The sequence below is a fragment of the Cyrtonyx montezumae genome, unplaced genomic scaffold, assembly GCF_038088225.1.
Source record: "Cyrtonyx montezumae isolate F1298 unplaced genomic scaffold, pur_monq_1.0 scaffold_36, whole genome shotgun sequence".
Classification (NCBI taxonomy): Eukaryota; Metazoa; Chordata; class Aves; order Galliformes; family Odontophoridae; genus Cyrtonyx; species Cyrtonyx montezumae.
The window spans coordinates 663,746-674,526 of record NW_027072041.1 but is presented as its reverse complement, the minus strand read 5'-3'; the positions used below and the strand labels follow the sequence as shown (position 1 = coordinate 674,526).

The 10,781-nt window shown below is 51.0% G+C and overlaps 1 protein-coding gene across 2 annotated transcripts in view; it reads left to right on the top strand.

Moving 5' to 3' along the window:
* Positions 1 to 3,141: 3,141 nt before the first annotated feature.
* CORO2A (coronin 2A) overlaps positions 3,142 to 10,781 on the top strand; it is a 52,889-nt gene continuing 45,249 nt past the window's right edge. The window contains exon 1 of one of the 2 annotated variants that reach the window (XM_065745631.1): positions 3,142 to 3,155. The gene's annotated coding sequence lies outside the window, so the exon portion shown is untranslated. Of the gene's footprint in view, positions 3,156 to 3,581; positions 3,607 to 10,781 lie in introns of those variants that run through there. The other variant, XM_065745632.1, reaches the window with a different exon arrangement.

The window sequence follows — 10,781 nt, the reverse complement described above, 5'->3', positions numbered from 1 at the left end:
TCAGCAAATTATACCTCCTCTAAACCTAATGTGTATTAAGTCATCTGTGCCTGCAGAGAAACGGGAAAGGAGCATTCGCAGCCCATGTTGCTCTCAGCCAACTGGGTGACAGCCAAAGCCACAGACCATGGTGAGTGCAGCATGGGCCTCTGTTCACCTGTGGTATGTTGCATGTGCCAGCTCTACCAGAGATACAGAGATGCCAAACTGTCTGATTGGAAAAAGGACAGAAATCTGAGCTGGCAGAGCCCACTAGAGTGGCTGACGCACAGGATGAGTTTACATTCAAAGTGGAGCTGAGGTTTTGGGAAGAGTGGAAGCCCTGCAGCAGATAGATGGGCAAGAGCAAAATAGATCCACTGCATGTCAGTAAAAGCTGTGCACATTGACAGCGTGGCGTGAGAAAGAAGTGTTACTAGTGTCACGGGATCTTGAAGAAAAAAAAAACAACCATCAGTTTTAATAGGATGCCATACAACTAGAGAAGCTCCAAAGACAAAGGATTCTTTACTGTTGCTAACCTAGTTGACTCATACAGTTATGCATGCATGCACACACATACAGACTGTTGCTACTTCTGGCTTTTGGAAGGCATTCTCCTTTGAATCCTGACATGGAAATTAGAAGTATACCTACAGTTCTAGTTTTAGTTCTTGGTTTTGCTCCATGTGTACGTTCACTGGCATTCCTTTGCCCACTAATCACCATTTCTTGGTGTACAACCAGTACTTCCTTCCTAAACTGTGGTGGAAATGGCTCTCACAGGCCCTGCTCTGATTCCCTTCTGCTCTGCAAATTCTGAAGCTCCTGAGCAATGCTGGGCTGACAAACTGAACTGGTGTCACAGGATGTGAGCTGGGCCCGGAGGTTTAACTCAGCTGTGTGCTGGTCCTCCTGGCCTCTGCAAGACCTGTGCTAACTGTCTGTTCTGAACAGAGGTTATCTCTGCGTGAAATTCATGAGGATACTCTGTGCTGCCACAGCCAGCTGTTGTGGTTGGAAAACAAGACTTTAAGATGGAGCACCTGGAGTCCAGTAGTTCCACCTGCCTGCACTGGCACTTGTAAACTATGCAGAACTCCTCTGCTGGCTCAGCAGTCCCCTGGGTTGACAGGTACAGGAAGCTTCAGCCCGCTCTGGCCCTGGGTAGTGGTGGGCTAGAAGGGTCTTTGGTCTGACCCACATTACCTTCATACACTTTAGCTAAACCCTTGCTTGCAAAAGTGCCAATGTGCAGCCGAGGAACTCGATCCACTCCTGTACCCTGGCGTGCTGCCCTGGACAGAGCCAGGAACAGGATTATTATTTTTTGTTTTCTGACTTGGGTTAATTTTTATCCTGAGCTTGTGCTTCTCTTCCAGAGAGAATGACAGAGCAGGGGCTTGCCATGAGAGGGGAGTGACAAGGGCCCGTCACAGGTACTGTCTGCAGGGCTTGTGCTGCTCTATCTTGCAGGCCAGGCTGCTTCTGCCAGCTTCACAGACTGCCAGAGAATCTCTTTGCTCCTTGAGGAGAGTTCATGGTCCCTTGGGAAAAAATGACAGCACAATTTCAGAGCTCTTGCTGAAAAAAATGTATATATTGTTGTTTTTTTTTTCTTTTCTTTTTATTCTTCCAGTACTAAAGTGTTGTTTATTGTGCTTTTCTGTGGGAGAAGCTCCAAAAGCAAATTTAAATCAGCAGACGTATTTTGCTTAATCTCTGATAACGTTTTCAAGACAATAAAATCTCTTGAACATTGAAGCTCTGAAAAGCCTGCCAGTTTTGACGAGGCTGATGTGTAAATCAATGCCTGCAGTCCAGGCTATGCCTCCACACCATCTGCCACCATGTGTGTGCCACAGCCAGTGATGTTCAGCTTTGCAGGGCTGAAAATAATTACAGTGGGACAGGTGGAAACTAGGCAGGCCCTTGTAAAGTACCATGCTAATTGGGTGTAGCTAATGAAAGGGTTCCCCCATGGAAACCTACTGCAGGCCTGTTGCGCCCCTTGTCCTCTGCAGAGTGGGATGGAGCTGAGCTTACTCCAGCTCAGGCTGCCCGGGGCCCCATCCAGCCTGGCCTGGAAGACCTCCAGGGATGGGCACCTACAGCTTCTCAGGGCAGCAGTGCCAGCAGCTCACCTATTTTTTTTTCTTATAATCTAACCTTAAATATCCCCTCTTTAAGGCCATTCCCCCTTGTCCTGTCACTATCTGAGTGTGCAAAAAGTTGTTCTCCCTTTTGTTTCTCCTTTCAAGTACTGGAAGGTCACAGTGAGGTCTCCCTGGAGCCTTCTGTTCTCCAAAGCCCAGCTTCTTCAGCCTTTCTCCATAGGAGAGGTGCTCAGCCCTCTGATCCTCTTTGTGGCCTTCCCTAGGACCTTCTCAAACAGCTCTGCATCCTTCCTGTGCTGGGTTGCTTCTGAAGACCAGAAGGACTTCAGCTACTCGGAGGCACTGGCAGATTTGCACAGCACCACAGAGTAGCGTGGGGACACCCGAACCGCCGCATCCCGGCCCTGGAGAGCACGATCCTGCAGCTCTGCCGGCGCTGGCTCAGCCCAAAGCCGCCACGACCGACTGACGGGTGGGGACGTGGGCACGGGGACGGGCCAGCCGCGCCGCAGGCTGCGCTCAGGCAGCAGCGGAGCGATGTCAGCTGGGCAGCTGGCGGGGGACAACTCCTCTGCTCTGTGGCTGACCGTGGGCTTCGCCACCTACTCGCCGAGCGGCCCCAGGGCCGGGCTGTGAAGGTGCGCTGCTCCGGGCCCACGCGTGCCAGCAGACGTGCGCTGCAGGGGGCCAGCGAGCCAGCACGGCGACGAACCGAGGGCGGACGTGGTCGCAGCGGTCGCGCACACCCACCGTGCAGCGGCAGCAGCTCCGCGATGGTGGGCGGATGACAACGAGGCGTTTCTCTGAGAAACGCACCCCAAACCGCACCGCAGCTCATCGACGACGTCGGGCGAGAGCGCGCGGCTGCCGGGGAAGGGCGAGGTGCCGGAGCAACGAGCGCTCACCACGCACCGCGCCCGCACCAGGCGGCCGCGGACACCCCCCGCCTGAGGGCGCGGCATGGGGGCGGGCCGGGGCGGGGAGTGGGCTGGGCTGGCGCTGCGCGGCTCCCCATGTGCACTCCCTGCGGGACACCGGACCCCCGCGGCCAGCAGCGAGGTGAGCAGTGGGACGGCGAGCGGGGCGCGCGGGGAAATAAGGCCGGGGCACCTGCCGCCGCTGGGAGAGGGACAGTCGATGGCGGATGGAAGGCTCCCGCAGCCGCTGCAATGCGGGGTAGCCGAGGGCGATGCCGGTGCGGCGCTGCGGGGCTCCGGCGGCCCCACCTCGCTTTGTGCGGAGTGGCCGCCGCCATCCGCAGACGCGGGGACAGCGCGGGGACAGCGCGGAGACGCGGTGGGGAGGTGGCGGGGCGCGGGTGACATCGCTGACTGACATCGCTGCGTGGCCGCGGCGGTCCTGCGCGGTGCTCGCCGCTGCGACGGGGCTCCGTCGGGTCGGGGCGGCGTTGCCCCAGTCACACGGCACCTGCTCGTGCTGGCCGACCTGCCTGGCTCTGCAGCGGTTGGGCATCCGTCAACTTCGCCCGCGATCCCGACGGCAGCCCCAGGTATATGCATGCGGCGGGTTGGACGCGGAGCCTTTGTTCTGGAGTCTTGGAAGTGGGGGATGAGGGATGTCAGCGCAGGTGGGGGGGGTCCGTGCTGGCGGCAGCACCACGCAGACAGGTCCCCGTGGCTGGGTGCCGTGTCCCACCCGTGCTGGGAGAGAGAGTGACCGGGTTCACCAATCGCCTTGGTTAGATTAAGGCAAAAGGCCCTCAAGGTCCAAACGTAATGAGTTTTAATGAGAATCTCTGTACTAGAATGATTTTAGAAGTATTGTCACTGTTACATCTAAGCTGTATGGCTAAACTATGTGAGTTCATAAGAAATTGCAATAAACCTTGTGTTACTTAACAACTTTAAGAAGGAAAAAATAAAGAAAGAGTCAGAGAGAGGAACTGAGAAGGTGACCACCTGTCAGGGTTCTAGTACTGGTCTAGCCCACGGGGTCCTCATTCTGTGAGAGCTTTCCTCTAGAAGTCCCCAGGTCCCAGCCCAGCTTCTCACAGGCATCCTACATCTGTAGGGTCTGCACATCTGCAGTCACGCCCACACTGTCTGACAGTTGCTGTGTCCTCTCTTGGACGGGATGTTTTGGCCAAAGCAAGGCCATCCTGTTCCCCCAGGGCTCCCTCCCTCCCTCCCTCTTCGAGCTGTCTGCTGCCACAGCGCTGCTCTTATCTTGCACGTGTGGGAGACACACTGCAGATTAAGTGTTTCTTATGGGTCCGCTGCACTGAGGAGGCCAGCAATATGTGTGCCTCGCTGAGCCCTGCAGGAGGTGGTACCCTCCTGCTTCCAGGCAGTGGACTCTCTGCTATCTGTTATCCAGACTTATGATGGCTCTCTGACTATGTGCCCGTATTTTCTTCCTTGAACACACTGGTTTGTCCCCTGGGAAACATTTCAGTGAATGGATAACATCTTGAACTTTTCTGCATCTGGTAATGTTATTAGAAGCTGGATAATGAGTGGATTTGGGGATGTCTGGCTCTGTGCTGGATTTGTGGCAGTTCTCTTGGCACCATGCATGCTGCTGGTCCCTGGACCTGTCTTCTGGTGCCCGCATGAGAACCATCTTTCACTTGCCTATGGGATATCTGGGCTGCCAATGCCTTGGCTCTCTGCTGAGGGCAAGCAGGTTCCTGTCCTGACAGCTGCAGCTGCTGAGGTGTTTTGGTGTTGCAGATGTAGGGAGGGCACTGGAGGCATTTGTAAATGCCCAGAAAGGAAAACGATGTCCTGGAGAAGGACTTGGATGCCTCAAAGGCAAGCTAAGGGAGGTTTTGTGCTCCGCATGACCATGTGGGCTCAAGTTATGGTCCTCTAATATACTTGTATTGCTTGGCCAACAGTGGCTTCTGTGGAAGCCTTCATCCTTGCCCAGTGAGCCCTGGTTTCTAGAGTGGGGATCTCATAGAGGATCTATCTGAGAGTGACAAAGCATAAGAGACCTTCTGTGAAGGAGCAGGGTGGAGGGAGAGCACCCCAGAACAGTTCTTTGTAGCTGCTCTGGGTTGGTGCAAGGTTGGTCTGCACAGTCCATACTCTGTCCTCCACTTTTCTCCAATAATGTTTGGTGTGTTTGCTCTCCTTCTCTGCCCTCCCCCCCTTTTAACTCTCCTCCCTCCCTCTCCTCCCTACCCCCCCCCCCCCCCCATTAGCTCAGTGCTCCTGTCTTCCACTTCTAAACAGGATTAGTGTTTTTTGGCAAAGATGCTGCAGCCAGCATTGCCGAGGCCATGTGGATGATGCCTTGCTGTGCAGGAGCCGAGTTGGTTGGATGAGGCTGGCCTCTTCCAGATGCAGGCAGGGCTGCCCGCATCCTTATCTCCTGCTGCACGGCATGGACAGGTGCCACTAGCTTCCCACAGGTACAGGCAGAGCTGCTCCTGCAGCACACAGCTGGCTGAGGCAATCTGCTGGCGATTACACTGGCATGCCTCCTGCCTCCTCGCAGCAGGAACAGGAAAGACCTTGGGATCATCCAGGAGGCTCTGTGGGCCAAGGGGGTCTGACACACACAGGGTGATGCTGGCTGTCAAGAGAAGCCAACTTGGCCTGGTATTTCCAGGGATTTCCCCTTTGCGGTATTACAGGCTTGCCAGCAATTCTCCATTTTGAAAATACGCCCTGCAGGGCTGTACTAGGGTAATGCTGACATTTGCTCTTCCTTAGGCACTCTGTAAATAGGCCTTCTCAACCCTCAGCCAAGCAAAGCTGTTTCTGAAACTCAGGGGCATGCCACCGCCCATGGCAGGACCACTGACAGCACACGGCTCTGAGCCCATTCCCTCTTTCCTTCTTGACAATGTCCCTACTTTATTTCACACAGCACTGCACACTGTGGTGCACAGCCAGTCTGACTTCTCAGTCCCTCTCTCTTTGGCACACCCCTCTGGGATGCACAGGTGGTTGTTTTTGGGCTTCCTCCTGGTAAGCAGGGAAAGGATGCTCACTCCTTTGGGAGGGGGGGGGAGGGGGCGGTTGGTATTCTGCACCTGTCTGCACTGCTTCTCTGTCACTGCAGGGCAAAGTTACCAGGGAGGACAATAAGGAAGACAAAGCAGCAGAAACTCACAGTGCCTATGGTATTTTTATGACTGAATTCAAGGCAAAGTCCATAGAACCTGATTAGATAACTTACAGGAAAGCGAGGGGGCGTGGGGGGGTGTGGGCTAAGGAGCTCCATCTTGTTCTTCCTCCCACAGCCCCAGGAGCTGTGATTGAATGGGAAGAGCAGTAGGGAGGACAGGGAGGCTCGTCAGGGCTGCTGGGTCATGATAACACAAGGTCTTAGAAAAGCGTAACTGCCGTTGTGCCTCAGTTGCTGGTAAAGCTGCAGTGTTTCTCTCAGAGGAACCTCACACTGACTTTGTTGAGAACGCTGTCTGATTACATGAAAGATGCCAGGAAGGACCAATCTTTCTTTGTGATCCTCTGGTCTCTTCCATTCAATCTGGTCTGCAAAAAGAGCCTGTGCTGGCAAATAAACAGTAGGATAATAGGCACAGAAAAGCCAGACAGCTCTTTAATTGCAGGAGACAAATACAAGAAGTCAAAGATTGTCTTGCTACCATCTACTTAAATGTAATTAGTTTACATTATTTTTCTCTGCCATTTTCTCTAATTTAATTTGAATACAAAAATACGCACACAGTGGAACAAAAAATGAGAATAGCATTGCTTCAAGTTCATGTTCTCATTAGTTCCACAGCTCCTCCTGTGTACAGAGGCTTTTTTCCTTAGAGTCAGGGAGGATCAGAGCCCCTTGTCTGACACTTCCCATTCACGGCCAAAGAGGTGGCTCATGTTTCTCTTCAATTTTACAAAGGTCTTCATGTTGGTAACTGATGCCTGAAGTCTTAATTGGAAAGATTGATTTTGCTAATGATAGCTTGGCTTCTGACATCTTCCATAGAAATCAATAGCAGTTTAGAGCCTTGCAGTCTTAAAAGTCGTGGCACATGTCAAAAGGTTTAGCTAGAGATTTGAAATGCTCAGTGGTCTTGATGGTCTTCACTTCATGGCCCTTGGTGTCTGCTTGAGACCCATGCCCTCCACTGTACACTAGGTCCTGTGCAATAGCTATGGGTGTGATGCACTCTGTCAAGCAAACAAGTTCTTGAAGCAAGCAAACACAACACTTCACTGAGCTCTTGTATGTAAATGCTCAAGTGGAAGTGTGACACTTCCATCTTTATTGGTGTTTGGGTTGTCTTCTGGGGAGCTCTTGGCTCCTGTCGTGTTTAAAACATCAGGAATCTCATCTATCCTTTTAGATGGCGGTTCCTTCAGTCTGGCTGACGAATCAGAACATGATCCAGTAAATGGAAGAAAAAGTTCTTAATTATTTGGAAAGTAATCAGGCAGATGTGTTTTTTAGCAGCAAAGAGGAAGAACAATGGCAGGAGCTCCACAGGATGATGCATAACAAGCAGCTTGAACAGTCATCCACTGCAGAGTAGCACTCTCCCGAAGCTTCTCTCAGCCCACCAGCAGCTGCCTGGCATCCTGCAGAGGCTTATCTCTCCAGTGGGAGAAGACCATCACTCCCAAAGCATCTCCCCAGCAGGACAGCCACCTTTCCTGATTCCTGTTTTATGGTCACTGGGAGGGATGATGTTTTGGAGGCAGGACATCTAGTGTAAATGGAGGTGGGCAGCACTGGCTGTGAGCTGGAGGCCTGGAGCTGGACCAGGGGCCTTGTCTGCACGCCGGCTGTGCGCTGCGTGTAGGGCCAGGACCCAGCACTGTGGCCACTGTGTGCTGACTGCACACTGAGGTCACAGGAGCATCTGGTTGGGGCCTCATCAGGACGGTTTGCTTCCCTGTAGCACCTGCCACCACTGGAGATTTTCAGAACTCATCTCATGCCCAACTTGACCTGACACAGGGAATTCAAACAGAAGTTGGGGTTAGGGGCCTTACAAAGTCCCTAGAAGCCTGAAGTTTGTAATGGCAGTAAAAGAGGAAACCTGGTAATGCAGTCTTTTTATGTGTAAAGTGGAAAACAAAGTGACAATTCTTTATACCTTCTTTTTCTTCCCATTTTGAAAAAACAGACACCAATATAATTATCTCATGCACAATGTTGTGTATTTCAGAAGTTTTCAGGTGTCCTGCCTATCCTTCCTTCTCTGACAGCATCAACACAAACTGCCTTTGTGGTTACCAGACAGCTTGTAACTTCTGTATTAAAAACAAACAAACAACAAAAAAAGATGAATGGCACAAAGATCTTATGTGGCACTGCCATGTGGCTCTGTTGTTGCTGCTGCAACTGGCAATACAGGCAGATGTTTGCATGCTGTCTTTCGGTATGTTGTCTTAAACTCCTGCAAGAAGAATCTTTGCATCTTTGTTTTCAGCTCTTTCTAAAATCCTTTAACTTCCTTTACTCCTATGTCTGCCTGTGCCATTGCTTGCTCTCATTCCTGCACTTGGAGTCGGGAGGGCACAGAACAAGACAGCTGACATAAACTGGCCAGAGGGATATTCCATACCATATAATGTCATGCAGGAAAAAGTTTGAAAACATTTATCAGTTGCTCAGGTGGGCAGCCACTGCTCGGGGACTGAGTGGGCAGCGATCAGCAGGTAGTGAGCAATTACTTGTGCATCACTTGTTTTGTAAATATATGTATGTTATTACTCTTATTTCTCTCTCTTTTCTGACTTACTATTATCTGAAGTTCTATGAGTACTACTTTTTTTTCCCCAGTTGTCTTTCCCATCCACTGGGAGAGGCTGCGTGGTATTTAGCTGCTTGCCAGGTTAAACCACAACCATTGTGCAGCAGAAAAGGCAGAGAGGGACAACTGTTCAGCTTGGAAAAACTCTGCCTGAGGGAGGATATGGCATATGGCCTTTGAAATACGGTAGGATGATGGGATGGAGGGTTCAAATAGGGAGTAATTGTTCCTCTGTTTGTCATTGTCCAAGAATTACAGGATACAGATAAATTCATTGACACGGGATGTTGAGGCTGTGGTTCAAGAAAGGCCATTAGATGGATCTGCAGGCAGAAAATCCATTAGGGCTAGTTAAACAGACAGATGCCCAGAGCTGACTCAAAGACAGAGAAAAGATTGTTGCTCTGGATATCAGCCAAGGTGGAGAAATAGTCTGGTTTGGAAACTGGCAGCCACAGAGGGAGGGACAGGGAGCTTGGAGAGTGGGACTCAGCTGGGACATGGAAATCAAGCTGGGGTGCTCCTCAGCTGGAAGGGATGGAGTAAGAGGGACTGTGGAGGGACAGAGATGGAATTCTGATAGGTCTGGTACTGGAGGAGATGTGCAAAGCGACAGGAACAGGCAGGAATGAAGCATGAAAGAAATTAACTGCTGTATGGGAAGAGAGGCTGATTTTCATTGCTGAAAGATGGGCATGTGAAGAGGGGGACTAGTCACAGAGGAGAGCAGTGGCTGTGGGATGATACTAAAGAAAATGATCCAAGATGGAGGTGCATCCATAAGCAGTGTCAAAAAGAGCAATACTTGGCGGAAAGGAAGTAAATGTAAAGATGGGCAAGGGTGAAGAACAGAGAAGGATGTCTGGAAAGGCACGCAATGAGTGACCTCACCTAGGTCACTTCTGTGTTAAGTACACCCACATCTACAATACCAGAGAGGTAGACCTGTGGTTTAAACAAGTGTTTCCTAGACTTCATATCCAGGGGCATTTTGGAAGTTTTAATTTGACCCAGCCAATCCCATTAGCAGGTGGATTTGTGGAGCACCTCTAATTTCATTTGAAGTGAATATTGTCTGCATGCTCCAAAACTGTTTTGCAATGCAAGCTGGAGTACAGTAAATGAGATTTGCTTCAAACATGTGCTCACAGCCTGAACCAAACACCAGTCCTGCACCTGCTCTGATGGATTAAGTTCAGAAAAGTACTACTGTTTTCCCAGGCACTGTGCATTTGCCAAGCCCAGTGGGTGAATGAATGGGCACATCATCTTCTCTGGCAGGGAGTGCAGCAGTAGTCCTTCCACTTAGCCAGTATAAATCAAAGCTAGAGAACTGAAAGGAGCAAATAGTGGACTGGCTATCCTTTCTCTAGTTTGCAAGTTAATTTTCAGGCTTGTGATGTGGTAGTAGGGAGCAGTACCTTTGCCTCTGCTACAGCTGCCTTTGCCACACACTCTTGCTAGCTTGTCATGCCTCAGATAAATGGGACCTACTATTAGAGAGCTCAAAAGTGAGTTAGGAATTTTCCAGAGAGCAGGGAGATGTCAACTGAATCAGTAAGTCAAAGAGAAAAGCCTCAGCTGGAATTATAAAGCATTTCCACAGGCAGTGCATATGTGTGGGAGACCTCCCCCCACTCCCATTTCTGTGGACCCCTACATGTTTTTCTATGTAGATGATGCTGTGGAGGAGGAGGGAAGGACTCTGTACATCTGTACTTCAGAGAAGATCTCTGATGCTGCTGACTGTCTTTCAGAGAACGAGGTCCTGCTGTCACCAATCCCAGGGAGGCATGGGATGTTATCCATTGCTGCTGGCTGCAGCTGGCAGCAAGCTGCTGCACGACTAGGAAAAACCCATGGCAGGTTCTTCTAAATTCCATGGCAGTAAGTAGGTACCTGTATCTGTTGTTACCACACTGATGGACCAATAGCAGCATACAGCTCCTGGGAGGGCAGTTAACATAGCCAAACTGCTGTGGCAC